General features: G+C 35.3%; 1 pseudogene; it reads right to left on the bottom strand.

Moving 5' to 3' along the window:
• Positions 1-3,452: 3,452 nt before the first annotated feature.
• Positions 3,453-18,068, bottom strand: part of LOC102990112 (eukaryotic translation initiation factor 3 subunit E-like) — a 15,836-nt pseudogene continuing 1,220 nt past the window's right edge.

Below are 18,068 nucleotides of genomic sequence, written 5' to 3'. Positions count from 1 at the left end.
GCTTCTATTTTCAAAGTTGAATATTCATCAGGGTGATTACTATATCCAAAGCAACAGAAATAACTGTACAAATCAAAAGTTATTTTTATTATTGTAGAAATGTAACAACTGATTTAGGGGCTTAATATAAAACTCCAATTCTATTATAATACTCTTAGTATCCATATTTTTGCTTTAGACTGTCTAGATGGACAAATAAATTGACCACTTTAATCAATATGTCAAATTTATAAGTCAATAAAATTCATAAATTTATATGGATGGATTTCCCTGATTGTTTATGCAGATAATCAATCCTTTAGTCTATCTACATATTTATGAAGTAAATTAGAGAATAAATGAATGAACTAAGCCTACTTCAGCTGTTTGTGAGAAAAGCCAAATCAATGAGGCAGTGAGACCATAGTGGGAGACCATGGATGCCCATTTGAATATTATAGGTCCTAAGAGAGAAAATATTTTCCTTATTTTAATTATTGATGTTCATTAGCATAATTTGAAGATTATTGATTTAGGAGTCAGAGGCCTGATTGCTGGTTGGTTCTACCATACAATACTGTGTGACCTGTTGTCATTTATTTAACCACATTAGATCCCAATTTCCTCATGGAGACCATCACAACTTTCTTTGACTCATAACTTTGCGGTGACTATCAAAAGATATAAGATACTATGCAAAAAATAAAAACATTGTGAAAACTTCAAAGAGCCTTAATAATAGATTTTTCTTATTAACATAAAATCAAAAATTATCTGGAATTTGCCTCATTAAGATGGAACCCTAAACCCCAGTAGCCTGTTTCTTTTTAAACCTTCGTAACTTTCCATGTCTACCCCAAGAATAGCAAATGGGAATTTTCCTTGAGGAGTTTACAGATCATAGCGATGAACAAGGTAAGTGAGCATCTGTCATTAGATCAGATGACTAAACTAAAACCGTTATTTCAGATTGCCTTAGGTCTCATGTACTCAAACCAGCAGCAGTAGTCTTGTGTATATGTGTGTTATGTGCACGAGCTTCTTTGGGCTTCTGTGAATTTTTGCCTTTATAATAAATATATATTATCCTTTCAACAAAATATATAAAATTTCAACTTCTGAATAATCCACTACATGTTGGAACTATTCTAAGCCAATACTCTACGTCTTAGAGGAAACCTCTCACACAAAGAAAATAGATTTATGTTTCCCACAGGACAGCAGAGCTGGAAGACATTATACAGAAGAAACAACTAGTTTGTTCAAAAGGACCAGGATTGAAAAGACACACATTTTATGTTATCATGTAGAAATGATGAATGATACTTCTTGTAGACGGTATCAGATAACAATAAGAGGAAGCATATCTGATAGCTACAATATTGAGCTCAATTAGACAAAATGGGACAGCAGTACCTAATGGACAGCACACATCTGTTGTTACAATGTGAAGTACTCCGTGGAATTTGAGAATTACCCAATAAAGTGTAGGGAAATTTCACAATCTGACTTTGTCTCTAGTTGATATTTTAGTTGCAGAGACACCATAAACCTGTTTTGATGCTAGAGTAACAACACTCCACCAAAAAAAATCTAAGTATCATAAAACAAATGTTGTGATTACTAGAAAGAAAGAAAATGTTGTATATTCAAGACAGAAATAACTTTGTTTTCCAAGTAGTTAACTAAAAGAATATATACTATTTCTTTTGTTGCAAAAGTAGATTCAGTCTTGAAATATAAAAATAAAATTCAGCTTTACAAATGGCAAGGAACTAATTTATGATGACCTCATAGATATGTACTCTTTTTATTAAGAAACTAAAAAATGACAATGTTTAAGTTGTGCTGGGCTTCAGCAGCTGTAATTGTATTATTATAATCAGCTATCTATTATATTGGAATGGTGCAAATTTTTTTACATTTAATAGCTCAGTGGTCAAGATACCCAAAACTAGCACAATTAGAGATTTGAAAATGAAAGTAACTTAGTCTAAAACTTTTTAGAACAATATACATATATTTTTGTAAACTAATGTAAAACTGATTTTAGTATTAATCCGTTGTTCAGTTTCAACTACACCTATTTAGAGAGTCGTGACTACTTTCCTATTTGGAGAGTTGTGACTAAAAATAAATTAATAACCCTTTCTTTAATCAGCACATTTAACCCAAGAAACTTCATTTACAGTGTCTAGTTTTAAAATAAACCACAATGCAATACACAAATGTGAAAACTGAGTACTGAACCTATATTCTAAAACCTCTGATATATTCTTTTCTCTGATGTTAGGAACAATGAAGTAAAACTTAAGAAATATATGTAAGAAATATACAAAAAGATGTTGCAGCATTTTCTTCTATAAAATTGGCAAACAGTGTTTACTGTGAAGCCAATAAGGGCATTTGGTATGATCTCCATCATACCACTTTTTTTTTCAGCATGCTTTCAAGTTTCCCTAAGTTACACATGCTATTTGGGAAAGAGAAACATAAGCAAATTTAGTAGCATAATTGAAAATGAATGGGTCATCACGTGTGGTTGTAATATAAAATATTTTAGGAGTAAAACAAGTAAAGCATAATGGTTTAGATCTGTTGCTCTCAAACTTTAGTGCACATAAGAATCACTCAGTAGTGATTCCTGAGTGGGCCCAAGGATTTTTATTTCTAACAAGTGATGAGGTGATGTTAATACTTCTGAATCAGGCAGCATACTTTGAGAACTACTAGTTTAGAGGTACATGAGTTGCTAATTTTACTTCTGAATTAAAGTTAGTTACAGAATGTAAAAAATTTTATTGTTTATAATTAGTAGAACAAGATGTTCAATTTTAGCCTAATGTTAAAATCTTATGAGTGAAAGGGTAATTGAATATAAACTTAAAGGGTATATTGAGAACAGATTTATTACAGTGGAGTCTGCAGTTCATATGACTGTATTAATAGAGTGCCTGCTCAGAGCCCTAAAGATGAAAGCACTGTTGATATTGGCATAAGACCAAGACACTCCTAAGAGCAATAACTAAAGCAACAATCAGTGCTTGTTGATATGTTATAGTAACATATCAACAATACACCCCAAATGGAGACTAGAGGAGCAAAGCAACACCATGTGACAAAGTTAAAGGAGATGCTGTGTAAGAAGAGACAAAAGAAAGGTTTTTGAAGTCTCTCTTTGAAGAGTGACTACAAATGGTCATGAATTGGTACACAGCTCAAGGGTATCCAGCTGAAGTGGATAGGGGGAGTTAAAAGTCCACCTCCAATCCTTGCACCCAGATACCTGACATTGAGGCAGGGGTGCAGTTTTAATTGCACAAAATCATTATTTGTCCAAATGGTACATCTTTTTCTAATTCATCTCCCTACTTCAGGAGTCTATGTTTTATTTTATTATTTTATTATTTTTTATTTTATTTTTTAATGAAGCACAGCCAATTTTATTCAAAGTCTCCAAAATTTATATTTAACATGTTAATTGTTTCTATAATGTTTTACCTTTGTAAAATGGTTTTATTTCACCTTTCTTTTATAGATTTTTCCTTTTTTTTGTACAGTTCTTCAGTAGGAGCCAGAGTCCTGAGTTACACAGTTAGGAACTTCTGACCTACTATTCTGATTTTCTTCTCAATATTCATGGCCAACACCTGGCTTTTAAATGAAAAGCTTTTGGTCTTTTCCATCACTTGCTGATAGGGTGAGACTGCACTGTTACCCACAAGCTCATGACATAATTTAGAACCAATCTTGGCATCCAGTCTTGTATTTCTAATCAAATTTACAACCCACCTTTCAGCTTCTTCCGGAGACATGTTCAGTTTATCTGCCAACGTGTTAATGCTGATACACTGATGGATGCGACAAAAAGTCTCAAATATGAAGAGACAGACATTTTTAATGAAGTCCTCAAGACAAACCACCAAGAAAAAATCATTCAGTAGCACTGATTCACATTCCCTCAGCTTTTTCTGAGCCCCATCAAGGTGAAAGTTAACATATAAGCATTCAACAAACTCTGTAATTGTGTCTTTACATGTGTAAGACTCCTGTTGAATAACTTAGACCAGATCTTTTAGCACCTGTGACGTTTTCAAACATCTTTCTTTGTTATGACTGCTGTGGTCAAATAGTGGAGAATATGTGGACACATCGTCTGAATTGCATTAAGATACTGCGGATGATAAAGGAAGAGATCGATAATGTTATCACACCCTTGCGGTTATTGAAGAAAACAAACAGAGACTAATGAATGAGCCATGTTTGCTGCTGAAGAGACTGAAGTGGAGAACTCACAGAATTGTATCTATGGTCTCTTTTAGCCATGTAAGGTCTTCCATGGCTGCATCCCAATTCTGCATTAAGATTTCAGAAGCCAGTTTTCCCCAGAGTGAACTCAAAGCATTTCTATCTGTTGCTGGAACCAACACTCTAAAGAAGTAAAGATATTCTGCAGCTCAAGAGTAATTTCCACATTTATATAGGAATTTTGCATACCGAGAGTGTCTCTAAATACTCCTGCTTAAAACCATGCTTGTCTGCCAGGTAGTCAAATCACATCTGACCATCCCTGTTTGACTGCATTTGCTTTGTAGTTTCTGGATCTTCAAACATATTCATAATTGGTTCTGTTTCTGCCTGAAGTTATTTCAATTGTGCAGCAACAGTGGTTCTTTTTTCTTTCAAAGCATGAGGAATATCATCAGAACAAAGGTTTTGGTATACATCCATAGCAAAGGCTACCGTGCTGTTATCACTAAGACGATCCAATTTCCCTTGTAATAATTCTTTTTCATTATATATCTCCTTTACAGAGAGAAACTCAAGCAATGAAAAGACTAGATGCCGATCCAAAAAGTGTGCAATGTGAGTAGTCAAGTCGTACTCCACCTTCTTGCAAAGGAAAAGTAAAGTGTAGGAGTCTATTTTTTAAATTTAAACCCAGTAAGCCAAGGAATTTAGGCCAATTTGTTAGTTCCTGAAATATGGAAAGAAAGCAACCACAATTAATGCTGGTGCTATAGTATTGGGTTGGCCAAAAAGTTCCTTTGGTATTTAAGTTAAAAATAAAAGACACATTTTTCATTATCACCAAGAACTTTATTGAACAACTTATTCACCCTTTTGTTCCACTACCTTCTGCTATTTTCCAGGCAACTTCATAATTCCATCTTCCCAAAACTTTTTTATTTTTTTGAGCAAAGAACTGTTCCAGGTGCCTTTTATAGTCATCCAGGGAATTGAATTTTTTTCCATTAAGAGAATTTTGTAAAGACCGAAATCAATGGAAAATCTGAAAGTGCAATGTCTGGTGAATACAGCAGATGAATCAGAACTTCCCAGCCAAACTATAACAGTTTTTGCCTGGTCATCAAAGAAACATGTAGTCCTGTGCTATCCTGATGGAAGATTATGCATTTTCTGTTGACTACTTCCGGACGCGTTTTGTCGAGTGCTGCTTTCAGTCGGTCTAACTGGGAGCAGTACTTGCTGGAATTAATCGTTTGGTTTTCCAGAAGGAGCTCATAATAGAGGACTCCCTTCCAACCCCATCATATACACAACATCACTTTCTTTGGATGAAGACGGCCTTTGGTGTGGTTGGTGGTGGTTCACTTCATTGCCCCACAATCTCTTCCGTTCCACATTATTGTGCACTATCCACTTCTCATCACCCGTCACAATTTGTTTTAAAAACAATGTTTTCCTTACCTGTAAGTAGAGAATCGTATGCGGAAATATAGTCAAGATTTTTTTTGCTTAACTTATGTGGAACCCAAACATCAAAGTGATTAACATAATCAAGGTGGTGCAAATGATTTTCAGCTCTTGATTTGGATATTTTGAGTATGTCGGCTATCTCCCACGTGTATAAGGTTGATTGTTCTCAATTATTGTGTCGATTTGATCACTATCAAACTTCAACTGGTCTACCTGACCGTGGAGCATCATCCAGTGAGAAATCTCCAGCACAAAACTTCACAAACAACTTTTGACATGTTCAATCAGTCACAGCACCTTCACCATACACTGAATAAATCCTTTTTTTTTTGCGTTTCAGTTCCATTCTTACCTTTTCTGAAATAATAAAACGTAATATGCTGAAAGTGTTGCTTTTTTCTTCCATCTTCAATATTAAAATGGCTACACAAAAATTCACCAATTTTGATAAGTTTTTTTTTAATGCATGCTGATATGACAGCTGTCACAATACAATCTAACAAAATTGTTTCTAATGAAGTTAGACAACTAAGCGCCACTAGAGCCATCTTACGGAAAAAAACAAATGAACTTTATGCCCAACCCAATAACTTTATGTTTACATGACCTTAACTAAGTGGTCTAACTCCTCTAGGCTACAGTTCCCTAAAACATGAATTGAAGTTATTGGAATGAGTAATCTCAAATGCTCTTTCATCTCTGAAGTCTAATAATCCTATGTTTAAAATAAAGTAAGAGAGTATCTGAATAAAAAAGATCATGAGTATTGACACCAGGCAGATCTGGGTTCAAACCCACATTCAGAAAACTTCCTTGCTGAATGGCTTTGGATGCATCATTTAATCTCTCTGAGATTCAGCTGACTTATCTGCAAAATAGAGAAACAATTCTTGCTTCATAAGAACAAGTAAAACTGAAGAATAATGAGTTCCAATATAAATATCCAATATTTTCTTAAAATCATTGAAGAAAAAAAATATCCCATTATATTTCTGTCCTTGGTAAGATAAAAAAGTCACATAGAATGAAAAATCACACCTACCCCCATATCAAATTTCCCCTCTCCCAATACTGCAAGGTTTAAATACAATAGTTAAAATTTTTAAAAAAGATTGGAAAGAAGGAAGGAAGATGTAGAAAGACATGGAGAAAAGAAAAGAGGAAGAGCTGTGGGGAAAAAAAGAAATATTTTTTAATTCCAGAAGAGAACTCTTTCTCCTTAACCCAAAATGATTAAGTTAAATCATGACAGTACAGAGATATATAGAACATATGGAAAGTTACATACTATAAAAATTAAATGGTCAACAGCTATATATAAAAGGTATGACTACAAAAGGAATAAACACAAGCACTATAAGAATTTTTTAACAGGTAAATAGTACTTAAAATAGTTTTGGAAGTCCTAGCCAGAGCAAGTAGGCAAAAAAATAAAGCCATCTAAATTGAAAAGGAAGAAGTAAAACTGTCACTCTTTGCAGATGACATAATATTATATGTAGAAAACCCTAAAGTCTCTACCAAAAAACTGTTAAAACTAATAAATGAATTCAGTACAGTTGTAAGATACAAAATCAATATAAAAAAATCTGCTGTGTTTCTATGCACTAACAACAAACTCTCAGAAAGAGAAATTAAGCAAACCATTCCATTTATAATTGCATCAAAAAGAATAAAATACTCAGGGATAAATTTAACCAAGGTGAAAAACCTGTATTCTGAAAACTATAAGACACTGATTAAAGAAATTAAAGAAGACACAAATAAATGGAAAGATATTCCATGCTCATGTATTGGAGGAATTAATATTGTTAATATGTGCATACTACACAAAGCAATATACAGACTCAGTGAAATCCCTATCAAAATTCCAATGGCATTTTTTCACAGAAAAAAAAAAAAATCCTAAAACCTGTGTGGAGCCACAAAAGACCCCAAGTAGACAAAGCAATCTTGAGAAAGAAGAACAAAGCTGGAGGCATCGCACTCCCTGACTTCAAACTATATTGTAAAGCTATAGTCATCAAAACAATATGGAACTGGCCTAAAAAAAGAGACATAGATCAATAGAACAAATAGGTAGTTCCCAAATAAACTCAAAGCATATGGTCAATTAACTTATGACAAAGGAGCCAAGAATATACAATGGGGAAAGGACAGTCTCATCAATAAATGGTGTTGGAAAAACTGGACAGCAACATACAACAGAATGAAACTGGACCACTGTCTTACACCATACAGAAAAATTAACTCAAATGGATTAAAGACTTGAATGTAAGACCTGAAACCAGAAAAGTCCTAGAAGAAAACATAGGAGGTAATTTCCTTGGCATAGTTTTTGTGGTTTTTTTTTTGGATTTGAAACCAAAAGCAAGGGCAACAAAAGCAACAACAAAAGTGAGACTACATTAAACTAAAAAGCTTCTATGCTGCAAAGGAAATCATCAACAAAGTGAAAAGACAACCTACTAAATGGGAGAAAATATTTTCAAATCATATATCTAATGAGGGGTTAATATCCAAAATATATAAAGAATTCATACAACTCATTAGCAAAAACAATTCAATTTAAAAATGGACACAGGGTCTGAATAGACATTTGTCCAAAGAAGACATACAGATGGCCTACATGTACATGAAAATGTGCTCAGTGTCATTAATCATCAGGGAAATGCAAATTGAAACCACAATATCACCTCACACCTGTTAGAATAGTATTATCAAAAAGACAAAAGATAAAAAATGTTAGCGAGGATGTGGAGAAAAAGGAACCCTTGTACGCTGTTTGTGGGAATGTAAATTGGTGCAGCCACTCTAGAGTATGTAAGTCCCTCAAAAAATTAAAAATAGAACTACCATATGATCCAGCAATTCCACTTCTGTGTATTTACCCAAAGAAAGCAGAAACACAACTCAAAAAGATATATGCACCACCATGTTCATTGCAGCATTAGGTACAATAACCAAGATACAGAAACAACTTAAATGTCCATCAATGAATGAAAGGATAAAGAAGATGTGGTGTATATTTGTATACGCTGGACTATTATTCAGAAAAAAATAAAATCTTTTCATTTGTGACAATATAGGCTCACCCTGAGCATATTATGCTAAGTGAAATAAGTCAGACAAAAAATGACAAATACTGTATGGTCTCACTTATATGTGGAATCGAAAATAAAAAATAAAAAGAAGCTCATAGATACAGAGAACAGCAGATTGGTGGTTGCAAATGGATGAAAGGAGTCAAAAGGTACAAACTTCCACTTAAGAAATAAGTAAGTCATAGGGATGTAATGTACAGCATGGTGACTATAGTTAATAATACTGTCTTGCATATTTGAAAGTTAAGAGAGTAGATCTTAAAAGTTCTCATCACAAGAAAAAAATTATGAAGCTGTGTATGGTAACAGATCTTTCCTAGATTTATTGTAGTGATTATTTCTCAATATATACAAATATCAAATCATTATGCTATATGCCTGAAACTAATATCATGTTGTATGTCAATTATCTCTTTATAAAATAAATTGTCAACAGCCTGTATATGAAAAATATGACCACAAAAAATGTATGGAAGCACTATGAGAAATATTTAACAGGTATCTATAAAAGAAAAGATCAGTCATTAAGATGGCAAATTCTCAAGAGTGTTTTTAAAGGATGGTAAGTGGTATACTATTTTCTAGAAATGCTGGAAACAGTGTGGCCATAGAGGCTCCAACTAAATGTTGTTTGAATCTTGATTCCGACACTGTGCTCCAATAGTGTGACTTTGGGCCACAGCCTTGATACCAACACCTCTCAAATGTAGATTATACTACTTACTTCTCTAATGAATCTGTTGCTTACTAGCCTGGTGGCCACATAACAAAATCAATTTAAATGCTCCCAATCAGTTTCTGATCTATCTCTGTTTTATCTCTTCTGAGAAGTAAATGAGATAATGCATTTAAAGCACTTGCACATAGTAGTCATTCAATAAATATCAATAAATAATTAATATAAAGATTAGCATAAAAGTTCCAGTAACACGCAGTTAAAGATATTTACATGTGGATACCATCATTTCAATTATTTTAACACCCTAGGATTTTTAGCTCTGTCAAATGAATCTAAAATATTTATGGTTTCTTCAAAACCTGATAAAGGTTAAATGAAGATGAATTAATTTTCTAAAGATTCTATTACTTTTCATGGGACAAAGGAAAAACATGGCTACCTTAAGATTCACATTTCCCATAGAAGTCATAGCACTACCATATCTGAATGTTGGTCAATGTATCCAAATATCCAAACATAATAACACAAGCAGTACTTGCCTAAAACACAAATAAGTCCACTATTTATGTGTAGGCCCTGAATATTTTTTTTAGAAATCTTAAGAATATGATAATGTCTCAACAAATATCCTTTTATCTTCTTAGTATCTGAAATTCCAAAATTTAGTGCTTCTTTAAGTTTTTTTTTTTTTTTTTTTTTTTGTGGTATGCGGGCTTTCCTCTGTTATGGCCTCTCCGGTTGTGGAGCACAGGCTCCGGACGCGCAGGCTCAGCGGCCATGGCTCACGGGCCCAGCCGCTCCGCGGCATGTGGGATCCTCCCAGACCGGGGCGCGAACCCGGTTCCCCTGCATCGGCAGGCGGACGCGCAACCACTGCGCCACCAGGGAAGCCCGCTTCTTTAAGTTTAAAGCTATGATCCCTCTTATCATATTCAAATACTCCTGAGAAACATACTTTTTAATGTAATCATTGGCCCTTCATACTTATTCTCATCTATAATCATGATTTTGACCAATTGCTTCCCCTGACACAGCCAGCCTCATAGTCCAGGTGACTTTTCCACTCCTCTTTGGCTGTGTACTTACAGTCCAACATAAGCCCATTTGAAATGATTAAACAGCAGTGATACTGCTCACACTACAAACTAAATGTCTTTATTTTTATGTTTTATTATATTTTATAAGTAAATATGTAGGTATATTTTACAGATCTTAAAAAATGCAAGTCAAAGAAAATCAGTATCATATTTCACTCAGAGATATCCTATGTAAATAGCATCAAATAACTCATACCCTGCTATTTTCATATATCAGAAGTATTTTCCCTGATGACTAAGTATTTTTATAAGTAACTGTTCTAATGAATGTGTAATATGCATTCACACACTTGTGCTATCACTGTTTTCAACAACCCTGATTGTTAATGCTAATTTTTCTGCATGACAATAAATATATTTATAAATAAACATGTGAGAACCTACGTATTACTTTAGCTTCCTAAGAGGGGAATTCCTGATCCAAAGTTAATAAATCACCTACTTTTGCTAAGTACTTTATTTGCTTTCCTGAAAGATCATAGAAGTTAACTTTAAATAAGATCACTGTCTAAATCCTTCCAGTAACATTTACTTTTAGTTTAACGGAAAAATAACTAATTCATGTTCATTGCAGAAAATTTAGAAGATACAGGGAAAAATGAAAAGTTCTGAGAAATTTTCCATTTACAATGAATAGTTGTTCTTGTTTTCACCAGAGCTTTTCCGTGCATCTTACACACATACTTTTTAAAGGACAATACAGAATATACAATTTTGAGCTCTACTTTCTTTTTCTCTTTACATGGTATCATAAGCATTTTCTAATGTTCAATTCTCTTTTTTTCTTCTTTATCCCAGTAGTCACCACTGTCTACACTGTTGCCTTAATCAGAAACTCAGAGGAATCACTCCAGACACAACTTTCTCTCCTTTTCCAACATCAACAGCTTAAGCCCTCACAAGCCCTCTCCTAGAATAACTCATGTGAGTTTCAGCTTCCCTCCAAGCATATTTCCACTGTTTCTCTCACTTGTGCTGTTGCAGGTACCCCTTACCAGGTCTTTCTACCTCCAACCCAGCCATCTTGTATCCCACAATCCATGATGCTAGAGAATCTTCTTTCTAATATTGAGACAAAACCCTGTTATCCCAATGATTACAATGATTCGTTTAAGATAAAACCCTGGTTTTTCAGTGTAACATCGTTCTCATTCACTTCTTTAGCCTCCTTCATCTCTTGACATTGTCCCAGGTATAACTTGCCCTCAGGAAATGCCAACCCACTTGTTCTTCCTTGATTGTATGTTGCTCTCCATGAGTATGTAAATTCCCTATTAAAAGTCTCCTGTAGAGACTATGGAGGCACACAATACCTATATTTAAGTCCTGGCTGTGCCTGCTGTTGACCTTGGGCAATTCACTTAACTTGTAGGTACTTCAGTTTCCTCACTTGTAAAATTAGGTTAGTAACAGTGCTTACCCATGGGATAGTGATGAGGAGTGAATGAGTTCATATCTGTAAGGAGCTTGGAACAGTAACCCACACAAGTAAGTGCTATGTAAATATCTCTTAAATTGAGGCTTTCATGTTGCCTGTTGTAATGCTTAGCTTGCACACCCTGCTTAACTTTGAGATCGCTCCAAAAGCATTTTTCTGAAACTAGACTGAGATGCCTGCCTCTACTCTTTGACCTTTGTCCTATCACCCTGCACACAGTGTTGAAATCGTCTACATTTGTGACTCCCAAAATGGTCAGTTGTCTGAGAGAAGAGGTTGTCTTTCCTCTCTTCATTGCCAGAATCTAGCACAAAGCCTAAGCAAGGCCCTGTTGGTTGTGGGCCATCAGTATCTGTTTTGCAAATGAACTGGCAATTTTGATTAAGGTCTTGTTCACCACTTGTTCTTTTAATGTGCACTGTGTTTTCAAGACCCTAGTTAAATTTAAGAAAATAGTTTAAGGACCAATCCTTACAATAGATTACAAGCATGTAATCTAATTTTAAAAAGAGACCGAGTCAGAATCCACTTTTATATGGCATTTTACTATATTATTTTCATGCAGAAAGCAAGTAGCACATGCCACATAATACTTTAAAAATTAGCAACCCACCAGTCATATTTACTAAGATTAAAATTTGTAGCAATCAGAACTAAGCATGATAAGAAGACATGAAAGAAATAAAAAGACATAGACCCTACTTTTAAAGGTTCTTGGGGTGCTCTTGAGTTTCAGAGTATACATCCAGAAGATTATTTAAGAATACTTAAAGACCTGTGACAGGCTATAATTCAGAGGATAAGCAAACTAGAACAATGTATTATCCATAAGTATAAAGAATACATAAATGGAACCAGTAGGAGAGAATCATTCAGCTCAACAATGAAATGACTTTTAATTCAGATTATAAAGTCAGACAATTGTACAAGAATTTGAAGAGAGGTTAAAAATAGCTATGAGAGATGAATAGCACACTTAGTCATGAAAGTAGAAATAAAACAGATGAACTGAAAAGAAGATTTTTGGAGGATGTAAAGCAGTTGGCAAATTCTCTCTGTCTGACATTCTATGAGGAAATGAAATAGGTGAGTATGCTACAAAGCCTGGAATTCTCTTTCCATACAAGCCTTTAAGGAAAGATGAGTAAGATAAAACCACTTTGTAAATGAAGATGTTGCAAACATATAGATATTCTTGTAACACCACTAATGCTATTATGAAGTTTATAACAACAATACTAATAGTAAATAATAACATACTAATAGTATAACAAAGGATATAATGGTGAAAATTACCATTATATTAATAGAATAGGGAAAGCAAGATATAAGGACAAATATAAATATTCTAGATTATGCTATTTACATACTTGAAAAACTGAGTACCTGAGTATCTAACATGAACTATATCAAAGAACATGCTATTACTTTCCTAATAAAAAGAAAGAGCTTCAAAGACAAACAAATAATTTCCAAAGTCTTTTGGTCTCCAAGTCACTCTTACACAAGAGGAATTTGATGAGTTAAGTGTAAATGAATAAGAAACATGTGGATTACATTTTCTTTAAAAATACACAAGGGTTTAAAAATAAAGGAGAAAAAGTGTTTGGCACAATGCATTTTCCATAAAGCCAAACCAAAAACATTTGAGACAGTTTTAGATTGTAGTATGACCTTCAACATTGTTGTGTTTGTCTATTAACCTAAAAATAAACACTATTTTTCGGTAGGAGAACTGAAGCCATAAAGTATACACCAAGGTATGGATATGAATGAATAATTTCTTAAGGATTTTACTAAGGGTTTTTTTTTTTTTAATAATGTCCCATCCAGAGATGTTGAAGCAAATGCCCACCACATGTGTCATACTCTGTGTCTATTCCATTATTTCTTCATAATGTTTCTGGTTCATGTATTAGAGGAGACAACATCTGAATATGTGTAAAAAAATATGTCAACCTTCCCCTAGTGGTAAGATTGACTTAACCTCAACTTGTACTCTTCAAATAGTTCCAATGTAGTCTCAATTTGCATCATTTTTAATACTTTGGTCCATGCTTTATTCCAAATACTGCCTATGTATTTGTTGGAAACACATTGTCTATGATGACACTCTTTTCCTGTAAATAGGCAAGACTTGTACTGAAACTTGAAGAGCTGGGTTATTTTGAGATTTACTGGTGGGTAAGTCAAGATTGTGGAACACACCATTATGCCAGGCAATGTCCAACCTGACAGCCTGCAACAAGTGGAGAGAACAAGTAAGCAAGCACACCAAAAAAAGTTGTTTTTATTTTTGTTGTTCGCTGCTGTCTCACCTGGTGTTTCTATTCAAGCATGCCTGACACTTCAGTGATTTGGGATCATTGCTTTGCTCTTCTTGAATTATTGATATTGTAATGATCATTTTGCTATTCCTCAAATTCTCCCAATCATTATGCAATACTTCATCAACTTTATTCCTTTTATGCCAAGCACAAAGTTTTGTCAGTTATTTATTTGTACCTTTCCTCAAAGTCATCCTTTCTTTTGTCTTTCCATGGGCAGCTTCCCAAAGGAGACACTTATCTCTCTACCTCCAACTTGCAGTTACAAAAAGGAAGAAATCATCAGTCTCCCTTCCACTTCAAGTATGAACCCGTAGCCTGATGACAGGAACTTGGGGTTTGGGCACTTACTCTGCATTTCTGGGCTGCTTTGCTGATACTGTTTATTCTATCACTTTTCTACTTAATAATCTTTGGAAACACCCCATTGTTCAAAAGCTAATATCCTAGCCCAGAATACTAGAAAGCAGTATTTACAAAATAAATATTTGTTGAAAGAATAGGAGTATTCCTCTCATTTATAGTTGTCTAAAATCTATCTCCAAACCACCTCTTACTACATTCTGAAGCACAAAAACTCTGTAGTAGGCAGAATGGCTCTCCAAAGGTATCCATCCCCTAATCATTGGAACCTATGGATATGTTATGCTACATAGTAAAAGAAGGTTTGTAGATATAAATTAAGGTTACAGACTTTAAAATAGGGAGTATAATATGGATTAACCAGGCATGTTCAATATAATCACATGAGCACTTAAAGGTAGAGAACCTTTTCTGACTGGAGGCAGAAAAAATGTGGCAGAAGGGAAAGCAAGATATATGTGACAGAAGGGAAAATCAGAGAGATTACAAGCATGAGCCAATTTGATGTGCCCTTGCTGACTCTGAGAAGCAGGGACCCACAGGGAAGGACCTAAGAGCCACTAGATGCTAATGACAGCCCCCAGCAGACAGCCAGCAACGAAATGTGGACCTCAGTCCTACAATCACAAGGAACTGGATTCTTCCAAAAACTTGAATGAGTTTGGAAGAAAATTCTTCCAGGGCCTCTTGATAAAAGCCCAGTTGAACAACATCTTTATTCCAGAGAAGAGAAGAGAAACAGAGCAGAGTAAATAGCCAAGTGAACAGAACTGTAGGATAATAAATTTGTGTTATTTTAAGCTAAGTTTTTGTAATTTGTTAAAAAAGCAATAGAAAACTAATACACTCTCAAATAAGTCGTCCCTGAGTTATACACATGTGTGTCATTGCCTTCACCTCTGATTGGCACACTGCTTATGACAGTAACACTCCTTTTATATCAATTCCCAACCCAACTCTAACTCACAGAAACTTCTTTAAAAAAATTGCACTGGGTCCCTCCCAGCAAAATATTTTAATTAGTTAAGGTTTGTAAAAGAAAATACCTAGGAGAATCTCTTGGGTTTAATTAAAAGAACAGTATACCTTTTGGATTACTTGATACTATATATGACTTTCTCTTTTGATTTATAACTATAGTCATTTAGGAAAAAAAACTTAAGCCAGTGCTTAGCAAACCTAAATATGCATGCATAACATCTAGAGATTCTATTAAAATGCAAATTCAGATTCAGTAGGTCTGGGGTAGGACTGGAGACTCTTCATTTCTTGTGAGCTTTAATTATATTCTGTCACTTATTTTTTTGTGTGATCTTGGGTAAATTATTTCAGAATCTGAACCTAAATTTTCTCAGCTGTAAAATGGATATAATAAGGAAAAATGTGATCATGAATATAAGGGAAATGCTGCTTCTTGTGCCCTATGACACAACCCCTTAGCCTACCGTAATCTAAGCTGTATTTTTCATAGAGCTCATCACACTTATCATATCCCATATGAAACTACAGCCATATTTTTCTACTTTTCTGTTATAGCAACTCAGGAAGTATCAGCAAAGCAGCCCAGAAATTCAGAGAGTGAATGCCTTTGGATGAATCCATCAATCAGTGGAGCTAGGGATTAGTAATCAAGGTCCCAGGCTCTGCTTCTTCATTCAACAAGTACATTCTACACAGTTCTTTAGAGAGAATGAAGCCCACAGTGGGATTAAGAGCCAGTTGTTAACAGTGAGAACAAATAGCTTCCTTTCCTGCGTCACTTTCCTCATCTTTTCATTTCTGTTTCTGGGTATCACCTTCTAAATAAGCTACATTTTAATAAGTCCTTGTCTTAAGTTCTGCTTTTAGCACTGCGATCACTCATACTTTCACCTGCTTTAGAATGGGAGAGCAGCAGGAAAGAGAGAGAAAACATTGGCTTATGGTGTAACTTTAATATTGAACTACATGGGGACAATGGTAATTTTAAAGACCATGGAATAAGCCGAATTTTTTTTTTTTTTTGGCGGTGCGCGGGCCTCTCACTGCTGTGGCCTCTCCCGTTGCGGAGCACAGGCTCCGGACGCGCAGGCCCAGCGGCCATGGCTCACGGGCCCCGCCGCTCCGCGGCACGTGGGATCTTCCCGGATCGGGGCACGAACCCGCGTCCCCCGCATCGGCAGGCGGACTCTAAACCACTGCGCCACCAGGGAAGCCCAAGCCGAATTTTTAATTTGTTTGTGTGTTTGTTTGTTTGTTTATATTGGAAACCTTGCAGAAAGAGAATGACAGTCTGAAGTTGTCCACCTATGAATTCAGGGAGTGCTGGGAAAGCCAAAGGGCCTTCATAGAAATTTTTCAAAACTTTTGTTTCCTACAGCTAGGGGTAACCTTTGCTGAAATTCAAGCACAGGATTTAACAGTAAATGTAGAAAAACTGCAAAGGAGACAATGTTCGGCCTCAGTGTCTTCTAGGCTAAAATTATGGTGAAGATGCAGAGTAAGCAGGAGCCCGAGGTCTGGAATGGTGATAGCTGTTGTACCCAAGAAGGCGTGCATTAGTGAGAAGAACACTAGCAGCTTTGAGAAGTTCATTGTGGCTGTCCTCTGTAAGACAGAATTAGCAGGAGGAGATGATGCCATGAGAGATAGGGCCCTCGTGTCAATGAAGATGACACGGTTCCCGAATAGCAAAGACCAGATGGTGGCACATAGCCATCAGGAGCAAAGTCAATATAATTACTATAAAGCACAGCAATACTAATATGATAAACAAGGGGTCCTTAAATTACGGGGTTTTTTGACAATTATAAGACACTGTGATATGTCTAGGAGTGAAATAAATGAGCAGCCAGCAAGGGTGATGCTGGATATGAATAAAAAACCTCAAGAGAAAATAAACCAAGGCTTCTATGAGCTTCTGCAATGAAAAATCACTATTCCTTGCCCAGTTTCCAGATCTGAGCTAACCTCACACACAGGGCCTGGTGACCCAAAGGGAGATAAATTCTCTTGAGGAAAGACTCTGTCATGCCACCAAAAGCATGTATAATAAATGTTTCACCAATCTCTCTTTGAAAGAACCTATGGCCTTAAAGTAACTGCATATTGAGGAGGAAGAATACCCAAGATCTATCATGAGGCGTTGAAAACTGAGCCTTACTTGATACTGAAATTAAAGTGACCCTAATCCCTAATATATTATTGCAAGGCAGTAAATGGATTTCTGGCCTAAACCTATCTTGCAATGGATCCAATCATTTCATGGACTTACCCTATGACATTTTCTAAAACCCTGAGTTTTTGTTTTTGAATTTGTTTTGTTTTGTTTTGCGGTACGCGGGCCTCTCACTGTTGTGGCCTCTCCCGCTGCGGGGCACA

Source organism: Physeter macrocephalus, chromosome 1 (assembly GCF_002837175.3).
Source record: "Physeter macrocephalus isolate SW-GA chromosome 1, ASM283717v5, whole genome shotgun sequence".
Taxonomy (NCBI): domain Eukaryota; kingdom Metazoa; phylum Chordata; class Mammalia; order Artiodactyla; family Physeteridae; genus Physeter; species Physeter macrocephalus.
This window is presented reverse-complemented; position numbering and strand designations above follow the sequence as displayed.